The sequence below is a fragment of the Gastrolobium bilobum genome, unplaced genomic scaffold (genome assembly GCF_033153095.1).
Source record: "Gastrolobium bilobum isolate Gb01-03AN ecotype WA unplaced genomic scaffold, APGP_CSIRO_Gbil_v1 utg7478, whole genome shotgun sequence".
In the NCBI taxonomy this organism is placed as follows: Eukaryota; Viridiplantae; Streptophyta; class Magnoliopsida; order Fabales; family Fabaceae; genus Gastrolobium; species Gastrolobium bilobum.
This window is the reverse complement of record NW_026897341.1, coordinates 24,182-41,836: the sequence shown is the minus strand read 5'-3', so window position 1 is coordinate 41,836 and position 17,655 is coordinate 24,182.

Below are 17,655 nucleotides of genomic sequence, written 5' to 3'. Positions count from 1 at the left end.
CGCTCAAAAATATGTTTTTTTTTTAGTTTTGATGAAGCTCCCAAAGCGGAACCCAATTTCGAGCAGTCAACCTGTTAAAGGAAGAAGAAAACACTGCAATAGAAGAATATTAAGAAATCCTAGGGATTATGGTGAGATTGTGAGAGACATCCTATTTATATTTTTTCACTAAAAAGTCTCACGAAATCTACACCAATAGAAAATTCATTAAAATCGTCAGATTTTTGAATACCACGAGATTGTGATTCCATTATTTAAAATCCTGATTGAATACCAACGAATTTGGACAGATTCTAAAATAATTCTTTAAAAATCCTAATCAAATACCACGTGACTTTTTTTCAATCCATTAAAATCTTAATTGAATACCAACGGATTTTTTTGTCCGAAAATAATCCATTAAAATCCTTTGAAATCTCAATCCAATACACCACCCTTAATCTATTCATATAACACATGATAAAGTGGTTGACATTTAATTAGCGAAAATTGCAAGTTAAAGTTGAATATGCCTTGTGGGGGCTAAAATATGTGTAATAAACCTTGGAAAGAATATTCTAATTCTTTACTATAAAATAATATTAACTTTTTTGAAGGGAATTCTCTCTGCTTTGCTACAAAATTAAAAAACTGTATAACCACTCTGAATGCCAAAATTAAACACCAATAGCTCCCCATCACAAACCCCTAAAATCATAAAATGTCAAAAACCGAGCACTAACAAAAGGAAACTTTGTTCGTGATGAGGAGAGAGCTATCTTTTTTAGTCTAAGAGAATGAACTATGTCATTAGTCATCGAAAGCGAGAAAACGACTCATTAATTGTTAGGATCACCCAGCATTTGTACGAGATTCGAAGAGCAATCCTTGACCTCATTTCACATTCCATATCCTTGGTTGAAACTTGAAACTACAAGAAGAAGAAGAAGAAGAAAAACACAGGAAAGATTAGCAATAGAAGGAGACTAGAAAAAAATATCTTCCGAGATTTGTTTTAGCTTTTGCAGCTTAAGTAATCAGCCTTACTAACTAAGGATTTATGAGGGTAATATCTAATTAATTGTGGTATATGTCTTTACAAAGTTGTACCAAATTAATATGTGAAAAAATTACTAAAAATAAAAAGATAATACTGTTTGAAAGGATTGTTTTTGAAGCGATGAATGCACCAAAATAATCTTTCTATCTTAAAATAATATTATACAACCCCAGGGTAGCTCAGTTGGCAGCTGAGCTCCCAAGGGATTGCTTGGTGCAGGGATCAAACCCTGCCTCAAGCAGTTTCTTGAAAAATCTTTGGGGGTCAGAGGATAAGCCAAAAAATCTTCGGTACTTAGTGCACCCACTGTTACAATGAGGGGCTAGCCCAAATGGGCCATGGGCCGTACCCCGAGGGCATGGTGCCCGGAGAAGGTTGAATGGGGATACCTCCTGGCAATGTACCAAAAAATAAATAAATTATACAATATATAATTTTGAAAAATAATAATTTGAAACGCTTAGAACAATTTTTTTTTTAAAAAAAAGAGAGAGAAAAAGGTACCAACCATGTACCAATTTTAGTGCCCTGCAGCTACAGTACCGTTGCACATGATCTCGAGTACTCCAATTCCATATACGGTTGATATATTACGAAATCTTAATATATAAGAGATATCATCATGTTTAAAATTCAAAATTAAATTTAAATTAATTGGCTATTCATATATAATATTAAAAACAATTATTTTCAATTAAGAATTGTTGTTTCTAGGTGTAGATTTTCCATTAGATAAAATGATGGGAGTGAATCTTGTCATGTGTAATTTAATATTATCGTATCATATGACTGAATACTAAAGGGTGAATTAATAATGATAAAAGATGAGAGAAAAATATATATTATAATATGAAGTTATAAAATTATCACCATTGATTTGTACACTGATGATTAAAATCTTCTTATATAATATGGTCATGTTATTTTTTTTTTTTTTTGGTACATTGGTCATGTTATTTAACATATGAGAGATGATTTATTTTCTAAATAACATGAATATATCATATGAGAATATATCAACGTACAAGTCAATGATGATAATTTTGTAACTTCCTAATTTTAATATCTCTCTCTCCCATCCTTTATCATTATTGATTCTCCCTTATATGTTTAGGATTCAGTCATATAACATTATTGATTCTCGCTTTCGTTTTTTCTCCAGTCACTGTAGATAAGTTATCTGCAATAAGCCCGATACGACGTCGTTTTGGGCGGAAATCATGGAATTTTTGTAATATTAATTTATTTCAGGGTTATTATAGTATTTTATAATTATAATGTTTTAATTTTTCAATCTCAAAATGACGTCGTTTTGAGAGTAAATACAGATAACTTATATCTGCAGGAATTTTTTTATGTTAATTATACGAGAGGATCTACTCTCCGTACAAATTGATACTTACATAGAAACTCACTTGTTCGAAGTATGATGTTTCTGTAATTGGAGATTAATGTTTGTTTGAATTCTGTTTCAAAAATAATTTTTTAATTTGTAAAAAAAAAAAACAATTGTTTTATACATTTTTTAATTTATAAAACAATGTTTTATAAACTATAAATTATATCTTATATTTTGTCTGTTAACTTAAAAAAAAAACACATATTTTATTTAGGGTTTGATGTTTGTCATTTTAAATGACATAAGTTATATCATTTTAGGAGAGAGATTAAACGAAAACTGATTCAAGAAGATAACAGAGAAATACAGAGAGCTTGGAAGAGAAGATAGATTCTGAAGTTCTGATTATTTTCATTGAGTGTAAAACAATTACAATGGAGTCTATATAGTACATTAGTAGAAAAGAATCAGTTGCTGATGTGGCAACTAACTCCATGAATTCAGGAAAGTTGTTGAACCACTTTAACTACACTTTAACTAATCTAATCTATCAGTTTAACTAATCTGATTATGGACCTCACTGTGTAGTATAGCTCATATACTCTAATATCGCCCCTTAAGCTCATGGAGGGTAGGATGACATGTGACTTAGTATGTGCAACCAGTATCATACCAGTACCATAAAGTGATAAGCAAAATTGATCTCTAATATTCTCCCTTCAAGCTCAAGGAGGGTGAAGTAATAGAGTATGATCAAAAACTTTAAGCTTGTCCCGAAGTTCACTGAAGCGAGCAACAGACAAAGGCTTTGTGAAGGTGTCAGCAACTTGTAAAGGTCCAGGAATGTGTTGAACAATGAGAGATTTTGCAAGCACCTTCTCTCTAACAAAGAAAACATCAAGCTCCATATGCTTAGTTCGGGAGTGAAGAACTGGATTGTGAGCAAGAGCAACAGTGCTTTGATTGTCACAGTAGATTACTGGAACCTTGATAGGAACTTGCAATTCTTTTAACAAAGACTGAACCCAAAGAATTTCAGCAGCAGTGTGTGCTAAACTGCGATACTCAGCCTCAGCACTGGAACGAGCAACTAGAGTTTATTTATTTGCCCACCAAGAAATGGGATTAGAGCCTAAGAACACACAAGCTCCTGAGGTAGATCTTCTGTCATCAGGATCAGAACCCCAGTCAGCATCACAAAAGGCTACAAGGGAGAGAGACTGTAGGTTAGAAGGAGCATGAAACAGAAGACCAAATGAGATGGTGCCTTTAAGATAACGTAGAATCCTCTTAACAATTTTCCAGTGATCTTCCAAAGGCTGAGAGAGAAATTGACAAACTTTGTTAACACTAAAAGCAATTTCTGGTCTAGTGAAGGTGGCATATTGCAAAGCTCCTACAATGGACCTGTAGAGAGAGGGATCAGGAACATAGTTGGCGCCATGCTTGCTGAGTTTACAACCACTTGGCATAGGAGTTGAGATACCCTTTGAGTCTGTCATACCAGCCTTATGCAACACATCTTTAATATACTTGGACTGAGATAGGAACAAGCGACCATTAGAGAGAGACTTGACTTCAATGCCAAGAAAGTAGTCCAGGTTACCAAGTTGTTTGAAAGCAAACTTGCAGTTTAACTGATCTGTCAGGTGCTGAATCAGATCAGGATTGCTACCAGTGATGATAATGTCATCTACATAGACCAAGACATAAATACAGTGACCATTTGTGCGAAGAATGAAGAGAGAGGGATCACACTTGCTAGAAACAAATCCAAGTTGATGTAAGGCTGCCTGAAACTTCTCAAACCAGGCCCTAGGAGCCTGTTTGAGTCCATAAATGGCTTTATTCAGCCTGCAAACTAGTGACTTATCAGCAACCTCATAGCCAGGAGGTTGAGTCATGTAGACTTCTTCCAAGATCTCTCCATTAAGAAAGGAATTATTAACATCAAGTTGCTTCAAAGGCCAGCCATGAGACAATGCTAAGGTGAGCATGATGCGAACAGTGATAGGCGGCTTGACCACTGGAGAAAAGGTTTCATTGTAGTCAAAGCCAAGTTGTTGATGAAAACCTTTGGCTACCAGCCTAGCCTTGTATTTGTTGATAGAACCATCAAGGTTTTCTTTGATTCTAAACACCCATTTGCAGCCAATGGATGTTCTGGAGGCAAGTAGAGAAACAAGAGACCAGGTACCATTGGCAAGGAGAGCATTGTATTCATGATCCATTGCTTGCACCCATTCTGGAATTAATAGAGCTTGTTTTACAGTAGTAGGCTCCATATGAGCAGTGAACAATGATGGTGCAGAACCCTTAGACCTGGTAAAAATAGTGTGAGCAGGAGAAGATAGCTTAAGATGACGAGGAGGGATGTAATCTGATCCAGAGGAATGAACAGGAGGAGAGGAAGATACTGACAAAGGAGAATTATTACTAGAGCTAGACAATTGGGAGATGATAGGAGAAGACTCATAAATGTGGGACAATGAAGCTAACCGTGAACTGACATTGTTATTTTCTGAAGACAGAGGTGAAGATGAGGAATGCCTAGTAGTAGCTGATGTATCAATAGGAGTAGTATCTACGGGTCCAGCAGAGGAACCAAGAAAAGCAGGCTGTGTATTAGGTGAGAAAGGAGGAGCAACAGACAAAGGCTGTTGTAAGGGTGAGGCAGTAGGTAACGGGTGTAATAAGGAATTCTGGGATAAAGGTGATGCAGCAGATAAAGGTGATGCAGCAGATAAAGGGGACACCCGTGACTGATGAGAATGAAAGAGACCAGACCGTATGTGAATAGGTGATATGGGAAGTGGTGAGAGAGGTAAATTGTGATGAGGGACAGTGGAGTGAGAGGTATTGGGTAAGGAATTGGGTAAGAACCAAGATTGAGGGATAATAGTGCTGGAGTAAGGGGTTGCATCTGTTGGATTTTGGGCAGTGGAGGGAGAGGAGGAAAACAAAGTGAGAAAAGGGAATCTAAACTCATCGAAAATAACATCCTTAGAGATGTAGACTTTGCCATCAGGACTAAGACATTTGTATCCCTTGTGGCTTGGGGAATAGCCTAAAAAGACACATTCATGTGACCTGAAATCAAATTTGTGCTTGTTATAAGGCCGAAGTAAGGGAAAACAGGCACAACCAAATGATCTGAGAAAATGGAAGTCATGGAGAGATTTGTGAAGCAAGAAGTAAGGGATTTGAAATTGCAAAGCAGAAGTGGGAAGTCTATTTATTAAATACACAGCTGTAAGTAAAGCATGATCCCAATATTTTAAAGGAAGGGAGGCATGCGCAAGGAGAGTAAGACCCATGTCAACTATGTGCCTATGTTTCCTCTCAACCAGCCCATTTTGATGATGAGTATGAGGGCATATCAAACGATGAGTGATCCCCAATTCAGTGAGAAATTTAGTAAAAGGCCTAAACTCCCCTCCCCAATCGGTTTGAACAGATTTAATGGTCTGCTTGAATTGTGTGGAAATAAGGGAATGGAAATTCTTAAAAACAAGAAGTGATTCTGATTTTTGTTTGAGAAGATAGATCCAAGTAAATCGAGTGGCAACATCCACAAATGTGATATAATACAAGAAGCCTTGTGATGAAGGAATGGGAGCTGGTCCCCACAAGTCACTGACAACAAGTTGGAAAGGTTCAGAATATGTAGTGGATGAGGGTAATGATGGCAATGATGGCAATCTGTGAGACTTGCCCATACAGCATGCTGAACAAACATCAGGAACCATTTTATTACCTAATGAGATATTACAATGAGATAGAATCCTTTTTAAGGAGTCAAAATGAGGGTGTCCTAATCTGGAATGCCATAGAGTATAATTCCTAGATACATCAGCAACTACAACATTATTACAAGTTGGATTACATGACTTAGGAATACAAACAGATTGAACAGAATTACAAAATGAAGGATTACAATTGTCTAAAGTGTGGACAGATTTGTCTGAGAGGTAGCTTGAAGAGGCTGGAGACAAAACAGAAGCAGTAGTTGGGAGACCTTTGAACTTGTAGAGTCCATCATTGCCAAGAGAGCCTTCAAGTAAGACCTCCTGAGACTCCTGAGATTTGACAACACAATAAGTAGCATGAAACTCAAAGTAGACATTATTATCCTTAGCAAATTGACTCACACTTAAGAGATTTTTGGTGATTTTGGGAACAAGAAGCAGATTGTGTAAATACAGTGAGGCATGTGGAGGAAATGGAGAGTAAAAACTACTAGAACCAATAGAAGAGATAGCCAAACCTTGACCATTACCAACATAGATTTGATCTGGACCATCATATTGACTGCTGTTTAACAAATTTGCTGGATTGGCAGTTACATGATGTGAAGCTCCCGAGTCAGGGTACCAATCCAAAGCCATGTGATTATCTGAGGAACCAACAAATGCTCGAGGATGATTAGACTGTATAAAATTATTTGGCTGCTGCATATTGTAAAAGGATCCAGAGAAATGATTTGGTTGTTGCTGCATATTGGGAAAAGTTCCAGGAAAAGCAGGCTGCATATTCCAATTCGGATTAGGTGACAATTGAGAGACTGCCATATTTGCTGCAGCAGGAAAATTGGCTGGGAAGTTCATTGGAGTGTTTGAGCTCATTGGAAGATGAGAAGAATTTGCTGATGATGAAAACGAATTGTTATTGTATCTCCACCAACAATTGGTGGCATCATGTCCATTTTTCTTGCATAATTGACAAGTAACTGAGAATCTACCACCAACAAAGCTCCTGCCACCTCGATTCATATAGTTTCTGCCACTTCTACCTCCACGCCAACCACCACGGATTGGCTGCTGCATATAGGGTCTGGTGACATTACCATGATCATAAGAGTTCTGAACTAGTGGTGCTTGTGGTCTGTAACTTCCTTGATCTGGAGCACGTGGAGCAACTGATAGCTGAGGACTATGAGCCACATTGACACAGTTGAGGCTTAACGCATGTGATTGAAATTTTGAGAGCATGGCTTCTTGAGCCAAGATCTGAGATTCTAAGTCATCAAAGCAACTTGAATCTCTGCCTCTGAAATATGTGATGAAAGGACCATATTCTTCAGGTAGTCCTTCAAGAACAGTGCGCACAAGTTCTTTGTCAGTGAATGGCTCACCTATTGCAATTAGTGTCTCTCCAAGAGCCTTCACACGAGCAAGATACTCTTCAATACTTCTATCACCTTTCTTGATATTTTTGAGTTCGGAACTCACTTGATTTGCCTTAGCTTTGGTTACTGACTCAAAGTAACGATGAATTCTGTCCCAAGCTTGATGAGATTGTCGTACTCCAAGGATCTTGTTGATGATTTCTTCTGAGAGAGTAGATTGAAGCCATGTAAGTAACATTTTGTCAGTTTTCTCCCACTCAACAAAGGCTGAATTCACTTTTTCAGCTGCACGATCTTCATCAGATAGAAAGCGCAGTGGAATGTGAGGATTGATCAGGAAATGTTCTAGTTGATGAGCTATGATCGGTGGTTCAACGATCTGTTTCCACAATAGGAAATTCTTGTTTGTCAGCTTCACTGACAGTTGTGTATTGAAAAATATTGGAGATCTTGAGTCTTTTGAAGAGTTAGGAGAAGAAGAAGATGTAGTATCAGCAAAGTTTTGTGTAGCGGAAGCCATGGAAGAACAAGTTATGGATCAGGGCCCCAAGATTGGAGCTCTGATACCATAAACGCAAACTGATTCAAGAAGATAACAGAGAAATACAGAGAGCTTGGAAGAGAAGATAGATTCTGAAGTTCTGATTATTTTCATTGAGTGTAAAACGATTACAATGGAGTCTATATAGTACATTAGTAGAAAAGAATCAGTTGCTGATGTGGCAACTAACTCCATGAATTCAGGAAAGTTGTTGAACCACTTTAACTACACTTTAACTAATCTAATCTATCAGTTTAACTAATCTGATTGTGGACCTCACTGTGTAGTATAGCTCATATACTCTAATAGAGATAGACACAAGGAATGAAAATCATGAGGGAGAAAGTGGGTAGTTTTTTTTAATTTAAATTTTAATTAAAAAATTAATTTTTTATGAGGGATAGACATATACTCTAATAGAGATAGACACAAGGAATGAAAATCATGAGGGAGAAAGTGGGTAGTTTTTTTAATTTAAATTTTAAATAAAAAATTAATTTTTTGTGTCTATCTCTTAAAATGACATAACTTTATGTCATTTAAAATGACAAATACTTTTCCCTTTTATTAACTATCTATTCAAAAAATAAAAAAGCAGAAAACAATCAAACATTACTAATTAGACATTTTAGGTTTGAGTACGTAACTCCCTTTTTTATGGTCTTGTTTATCATGAAAACGAAAAAAGGATAGTATAAATTTACATATTCTATTCATGTAACATATGATGAAAGTGGATGGATATCCAAGTAAACATTGCAAGTTGTAAGTAAGGCAAATGAAAACTATCTATAGTACATGCATAAAGAAATTTGTGTGTGTGTGTGTCAAGTGATTCTCCTTTATTACAAAATAAAAATTGCATAACCACTTAGAAGTGGCAAAGTGCCAACATTGAACCCTATTTGCTTTCCATCACAAACCCCTAAAATAAAATAAAAAAATAAAATGAGTACTTACAAAAAAAAAAAAACTTTGTATGATACATGGTGATGAGAGGGCTGGCTTCTAGTTGTAGTAAAAACAACGAGCTATTTCATCAGCCACCAAAAAGCAGAAAGTGACCCAATTCAGTAGTTTCCTCCAGCATTCGTGTGCGAACCGAAGAGCCATCGTTGATCTCATCTCGCATCTCATGTCTCTCTTTCAGCCTTAATTGGTTGAAAGCAAAAAAGAAGACGAAGAAGAACAAGAAAAAGGAGAGATTAGCATTTTAAAGAGGCTGGATAAAAATCTTGGTTTTTTCTTACTGTTTGTACCTTAAATAAAAACTGTGAATATGGTATTATGAGATAATCTCCAATTAATTGTGATATCTATATTTAAACAAATTTATCTAAATTGATACCCTAAAAAATTACTGAAAAAAAAATTAAATTGGTAACAGGACCTGGCCATATTGTTTTAGAGGATTTAGTATTTTTGAAGTGATGAATGAGTGAACCAAAATACTCTTTCTGTTTCAAATAATATTATTATATAAGATTTTATAAAATTAAGAAAATTATATATATTCTTAATTGTAACATTTGACTAAATTGTGTTTTTACTCCATTAATACTTATTTTCATTTAATTCAGTGAAAATATGAAAAAATGCAGATAAATTTTAAAAAATTGCCTTATTAATTTTTAATAATAACTTGAAAGCAAAATAAAATGTTAAAATTAAAAATTATTTAAAAATAAAAGGGGAAAATATATTAATTTCTGGTAAGTCTTTCTCTCCCCTCCTTTCTTTTTATTAACCACTCTTAAAAACACGTTCCTCCTCCTCTATTCTTTTCCTCTAGTTTTGGTAGAATGTGATGCTGAAAATGCATGAAAAGAAGTGGTCAAAACAGAAAGTTAAGATTGTATAAAAGAGTAATCTTATCATTCTCAATTATAATTAATAAAATAACAAAATTTAACTCTTACGACAAAGATCTTAAGCACCCATTTATAGATTAATAACAAGCTAATTCAAAATCTAAAATCTTAAAAATAAAAAAAATTTCTAAAAATAAACATAACGGTAATTACCTTCTAAAACAAATAAATAATTATAATTAAATCATTCAAAATATGTTCTAAATTTTAGATCTCATATCATGTCAAATTTATTATTTTTTCTTTTTTTTGTCAAATAAATCACAATAATATATGTTGCTTCATTTGGACTTAGATTTGATCGTAATTTGTTATATTTCAAATTGTTACTTCTTTGAACATATGGATTATAATTATTGGGCCATAATTCTAGTTGACTCAAAATTTTGAATCAATGATTGTACCATGTGCATTGGACTGACTGTAAGTGAATCAAAATGTAACATTAATTATTCGTGTTTTAAATTTTGTATACTCATACTTTTATTTATAATTTTTTAGACACGTGGCATGACTTACGTAGCAAAAATAATATGATATCATAAAAATTGAGTGCCGGCTTATGTGATATAATTTAATTTTTCATTTATTTCTTTACTATTAAGAAAATTACAGTATTATAAAAAATGAGTTAAATATGTGTGGGACACCCCTCGGAAACAAATAATAAAAAAAAACAAGAATTGTATTTTATATATGTTTGAGTATTTTCATGAGATAAAATTTTATATTTATTCTTGATTTAAATATGAAAATTTGACATTTTGATTATAATCTCTTGTGATTTGTTCACTTTTTTTAGTATACTCATTAAATTTCTCTGATCACTTTGTTCTCAGATTATGGCCCAGTGGAGGAGACAGATCAAAAGTTTAGGTGGTGCCAAATAATTTTAACATATCAAATTATCAAGATATTTATCGTAATTACACAAATTAGTCAAAAAAAAATTTATTATGAATTCTAGCATAGTTATCTAAATTATGTATTAAATAATGTCACATAACATTGAAAATTCAAATAAACAATCGTCAATGATTATATATCAAAGCAAACATATAAAAGGCTCTAACCTTTCTGGTAAGCATTTCAAACATAAGAATTTCACTTTCCTCTCACAGTATGATAAGTAATGAACCAAACCAAGCAGGTGGTACCAAATTATAAACCAAACATTGTTATATTTCAAATTGTTACTTCTTTGAACATATGGATTATAATTATTGGGCCATAAGTGTGGCTACGCCACTATACAGCCCTGAAGACTACCCCATCGAAGTACGGATAAAAAGCTACTCTCATTTAAGGAGAGAGACACGTCCTTTGGCCCCCAAATAATTTTTAAGAATTTACTTGAGGCAGAATTTGAATCTCTAAGTCAAATAAATCCTTGAGAGCTCAGTTGCCAACTTGAGCTATCATTGAGCGAATTATTTATTCATTTTTATATATATACATCAAATGAGAAATTTATAATTATTTGAAACCTATACGAAGAAACAAATTTGTACGATGTTATCAAATCTAAGACTATCTCAAGGCAAAGTAAGTTATCAAAGGTGTCGTTGTGTGCGTCATACAACCGCTATTGGTCGCGCTGCAAAGCTATACACTTCATGTAGCAGTTGGGCCAAATTGCGGTGCAATAGCGTCGCTACAGGGTAGGATTGCATGTTTATGTGTCTACCCTTCACTTGAACCGATGCACATATAATTGGTCATGCGTTCATTCTATGGCCCAACCTGGAGTAATCAGAATTGTGATATAATAAGTATGATTTAATTATTAAAAGAAGCGGTAATTTAAAATATAATAAGTTATGATCAATTTTGAGTCCAAATAAAGCAGCAAATATAATTGTGATTTATTTGGCAAGAAAAGGAAAGCAACACATTTGACATGATTTAAGATCTAAGATTTGAGATGTGTTTTGAATAATTTAATTATAATTATTTATTTATCTTTAGAAGTTAATTAACTTATATTTATTTTAGGAATTTTTCTTATTTTTTGAATTTTATATTTTGAATTTTGGATTAATTTGTAATTAGTCTATAGAAGAGTGCTTATGACTATTATTGTAGAGATTGAATTTTATTATTTTGATAATTTGAAATTGAGGGGTGAGTGGGTAGTGGATAGTGGATAGTAGGTGTTGTGTTCGATTCCCAGTGTATTCAAAAAAGAAATTAGAAATTGAGAACCGAATGATTACTCTGTTATCGTATCCCAACTTTCTGTTTGACCACTTTTTATATGTTAATTTCGCATCATAAACCTAACTGCCATATTTTAGGGGTTAAATGTTCTTTTTTAATCATCCTTAATATGAAGTGTGAACCTTTCTAATCTCTCCCTCTTTATGCTTCGATTATTTTCTCTCATTTATCTCTCAATTCTAAGCGAACCAGTAACCATATTCATTTGGTAATTTTATCTATTTTAAACCTTCAATTTCTTTTTCTTGTTCTCTTTTATTAATTTATTATTTTTCTTACCCAATTTTTTTTATTTTTTTATTTTTAACAATTGAAGATGTCATTCCTCTGTTCCAGTTTGAATTTTGTTCTAAAATTAGTGGACTCCTAATGTTTGGTACATTGTAGATGTCATTCGTCTGTTCCAGCTTGAATTTTGGGTTTTTAGTACAATTTTTCGGGTATATCTATATAACAACTCCATGCTTAGGACTTTGCTATTGTGCTATACCCAATATAGCTGTAGTGATTTCATCTAAATTCTTTCTTATGGCTCATATTTGTGTGCACATTTGATTATGTAGTGATCTGAAAAATATTTTCTTTTTTTATAAGGTACAACACTTTATAAATCAAAATCCAAATAACAATAAAAATAATAAAAACTTGTAAGTTTATTTAATAAGAAGAACTTGTTTATCAAAATTTTTTAGGAGTGGTACTTCTACTTTAGCGGAAATTTGGGGGTTCTTGACAGGTATAGATCTGGTTTGGCATAAGGGATTTAGGAGTCTTTATGGAGGGTGACTCCAAGGTGACTTTGGAATTTATAAGATAATGGTGTGACGTAAGTCATCCTCTTTCTGCTTTAATCATCCGAGCTCGTAGCATGCTTCAAAGAGACTGGATTATTCAGCTTAGTCATACTTATAGAGAAGGAAAAATTTTGTTGCTGATTGGCTTGCTACTCATGCACCTCATCAAGATGGACAGCTGATTGTGCTGCATGTCCCTCTAGCGGCTTGTTTGGAATTGCTTCGTAATGACTTGAGGGGAGTTAATCTCCCAAGATTGTGCCCAGTATAGGGCTTTTTTTTATGTTGCTTTAGTTTTCATTGTATTTCCAAAAAAAAGAAGAACTTGTTTAATTTCAAATAATGAGAAGATTTATAGTAAAAAAAGGCTATTAAATATAACTTTGATTTCAACCAAATATCAATTTAAACTAAGCACCCAACTAAAAAGTTTTGATTGTTAAGTGATAGATAAAATATAACAAATTTTTGAAATTCTCTTGCGTGGATTATTTATTGGGTTTTAAGTCTAAAAAAAAAATCTTTGGTTTAGCTATTGAATATTCAAACTATGGTTGGGGTTTTCAATAGTAAAATCATATATAGGGATGATAAAATGTATCGTGGCCTGCGGATCAATCCCTAACATGCACATCAAAATGCATATCATGTCGACTTGCAGATTCCAACAAGTCATGAATGATTTAAAAAAATGATATGAATTTTTTTTACGGGTCATGGGTTTTCCCGCCGACATGCATTTCAAGCCACAGATGAGGGATTTTAGGTAATTAGGCATAAATATTATAAAAACAAAAATTTTAGGGTTTCAAAACCTACCTTTATCATTACCTTGTGTCGCACTCAACTTTCCACCTCAACTTTGTCGCACTCGCCCTTCCATGTTTGGAGGTATCCTTCCCTTCTTCCTTTTGTCTCTTTTTCTTTACTATGCATTTTTCTTAACACCCTCTCCTTTTTCATTTCTTCTTTTCTGATCTCAAAATCATAATCCTCACTAATTACCTGCAATCAAACTTCAATCTTGCCTAGCACATGGTTTTTTTCTTGGTGGACTGGCACATGATTTTTATTTCATATTTGTGTTTCTTTTTATTACAAGTGTGTTTGCCGAGAATCTCACATATATTAAATTACAAACCCTTTGTAAATTTTTTTGGGAATGCTGCTAAAGTTGGGAAGAGAAACAGAATTAATGCATTGGTTGCTAAGTTCTTTTATGAGAACGTTCCCCCTGAAGAAAAGGGTTTGACAAAATCACTATCTTATGTTCTAAAAATTTTATGTAATTGCAAATTTTGTTTTATTTTCAGTAGGAATGTTGTTATTAGGGAAAATAGGTGAATGTTGTTTTTATTTATTTATTATTTTACTGATTGTCCATTTTACTACTTACTTTTATAGGAATTATATAGTTTATTTTTTCTATTTTAGATTTTTTTTTTACTTTTTTACTTTTTAAAAAAATAAATTCTCAATGTTTTCATGTCAAGTCGTGTTAACCCGCGACATATAACAGGTCATGTCCGGGTTCAAGTTTTTGACACGTTAATGAATACATGTCGTGTATGGGTTGAGCGATTTCGTGTTTGTGTCATGTCGACCCGTTTTGGCACCCCTTATTATATATTTTCAACTTCGACAATCGGTACCCACCTTCATGGTTGGATATGACTCATATTTTGCATTTAGATTAAAAGTTAAAATGTGAGTACCTTATCATATAAGGAACTCGCTCAAGAGGGGTGAAAAACAAAATTTTAGTTTTTGCTGTTCGTTTGTGAAACCTGTAAACCGGTTAAAAACACACAGGGGTTTTTGTTTCGTACCTTATCACTTGATGTCTCCAAAGTGTATGATGTCCTCTAATGTTGATCCATATTATTGTTCATCAACGGCGTGCTAGAACTCTTTCTCTCTTGATCCCTCCTTCCTTGGTAGCTTGCTAGGTGAATGCAAGGTAGAAGGCTATCAAGTGTTTAGGTTATTTTTCTCAAGACTATGATTGTTTTCTTGAGGTTAAGTGAGGGGCGCAACAATGGCGAAATAAGGATAGGAATAAGGTGACCAAGCCAGTGTTTCATGAAGCAAGAAAAGGCGTAAGAATAATCTCTTATGATCACCTCAAAGTGGAAAATGGATAGCGCATTTAAATTAGGATTTCCTAATTGAATCCCATTTAATTTCTTCATCTAAGAGGATTTTTTGTATCCTCTTAGATTTGATCTTATCATGAAGTTGGAAAACTTTTCTCCACATTTGAATTCATGATTCAAATGACCAACCAATGGAGCTTTATGAAATTTGAATTCAAATGGATTCGAGAACCATTTGAATTTCACCCCAATCATGAAGCTAGAGAACTTTTCTCGACATTTGAAATCGAAGTTCAAATGTCCTATGGAGCCTTCATGAAGTTCTAAATTTCAAATAGGTTCTAGAAGATCTCACTTGAAATTCGACCTTATCCATATCTTATCGTAATTGTTGCTTCATCAACAACTTCAATTGAATTCATAATTCAAATCATTGAGTTGTTTCATGAAGCCTTATCTAATCCCGATTGTATAATGCTTTGGATAATTCATAATTATCCATATCCACTTAACCTTTTGAATTTGAATTTAAACTTAAATTCAAATCATTGAATTTAAACTTAAGTTCAAATTCATTCTTAGCCTAGATCTTAATTTAAATTTGAATTCAAAATTTGAAATAAAATTTATGCCAAAAATCATTTTGACACAGTCAACTCCTTGACTTACTAGGACTCATGGCCCAAGACCATATTGGTCTTTCTAACACATTTAGTGGTGAACACAATTTCACCATTTAAGACCAAATGGGGTGCATGTTTCATGTGGGATTGGAGTCTCACTCCAACCTAATTCTCTCATAGTCACATTTAAGCCCAACAACATATTATATTGACCCAAACTTTCTTTAACACGCCATTAAGAACAATTGGTTCGTGACTCATTAGACCAAATTAGTCACTGCCATAGATAAATTTGGACCAATTAAACTTCTTTAATGGGTTCAATTTGTCTAATAACCATATAAAACACTAACAATACTCTGCTGCCCCAGAAGTAATTAAGTTAATCAAGTGATCTATCTTTCTAATTTGGATACCATGCCAATATCATCACTTATATTGTTGTTCATATTTAGTCGAGAGTAAGGAAATAATATCATCTTGCTTGAGCGACTAAATGTTGCTATTTCACATAACTAGGAATCTTATTCTATTTACTCTAAGATGGATCCATGACTCCTCATGATCCCTTACTATGCATAGATTCCCGAGTCTAATAAAAGCCATCCAAGTCGTACCAGTCTTGTGAATGATTAATCCCTTGTAAGGGACTATGAGTCCTATCAGCATCTTCATCTATACTCATGTATTCGATGATATCCTCAAGTCTAGGATGATTTGTACTACAAAATGATGAGAGACATTATAAATACAATAATACTCTCTATAATGAATCCTTGTGGAGTCTCTCGACAGGTTAGTTCGGTGCCATCTATTCTCTATATAGATCCATCCTCGACATCAGCTAAGGCATCACCATGCCTGCATTCCATGAGGTACCTACCTAGTATCTCTATACAAGTAGATAATGTCGTGTTAGTCTTATCGAGATTACCAATGCTCTATTTTGGTGATTCAAGACTAGGGACAAGTTTCAGGCGATAGACTTGTAGTACACTCGAGCCCTCATAATCAAGATCCCTATCATAGATCCTCGAGTGATCACCTGTTCTATCCCTAGAGCCTTTATCTTTAAATACATATTAACCATAAATAAAAGGCGAGATAAAAATATAATAAAGATAAAGTATACCCAAATTAAATTAATCATGAAATACTAAAATACTAAAAGGTCCACATCTGACTAAACAGATTGTTTCTAAGGTACCTATATACTAATATAGATATCGACTCTTTTTGGCTGGGCACAGAGAAAGCCAATGAGGGTATGGGGATTAAAGAAGACAATTATGATTGTGGGCCTCAGGTTTATTTTATTCTTTTCTTTTTAGGTAGTTTGGGCTTAAGCTATAAATAAATACTATTGCGTAAAGTTGTGGGATTAATGTTTCTCATGTTATAGGAGAAAAAATTATCTGTTGCGCACACATAAAAGTGTGTGGGACCCATCAGTGGCGGACTCAGACTTTGTTGTTTATGTCCGCACACTTAGTGATGGAGATTCTAGTGTAGCGCCCTCGAATTTTTTTTCAAAATAAAGTTTTAAATGCTTTAAATAACACTAATTGTACCAAAATAGGAACCCCAATAAGTGTCTCTATATCGCCTTAAGTTGTCTCTTGATTTAAATGTTTTTCGGTCGGTATTTCAGGAGCAATTCTTTTAACTATTTGTTCATATTGATTCATTTGAAGAATTTCTCTCTACTTGCATAAACCTCCCACAATGGTAGCCACTTAGCATAATATAAAATTGTTATATTTCTCATCCAGAAAAGGACAAAATGATATTTGTAATTAACTCATAAGGTACGAAGTTTTTAAAAAATATTGGGAGAGCAACGTGTCATTTCTTTTTTTTTTTTTGAAAACAACGGAAAAAACTACACGTTCTTAAAACCAAAATGATACACATGGATGTGGTCATTTTTGTTTCGTAACAGTAGTTTCAATGAGCTTGCATCGCTTATGCTTCCCCAACTGCAAGACCATGGCTGTAAATAAG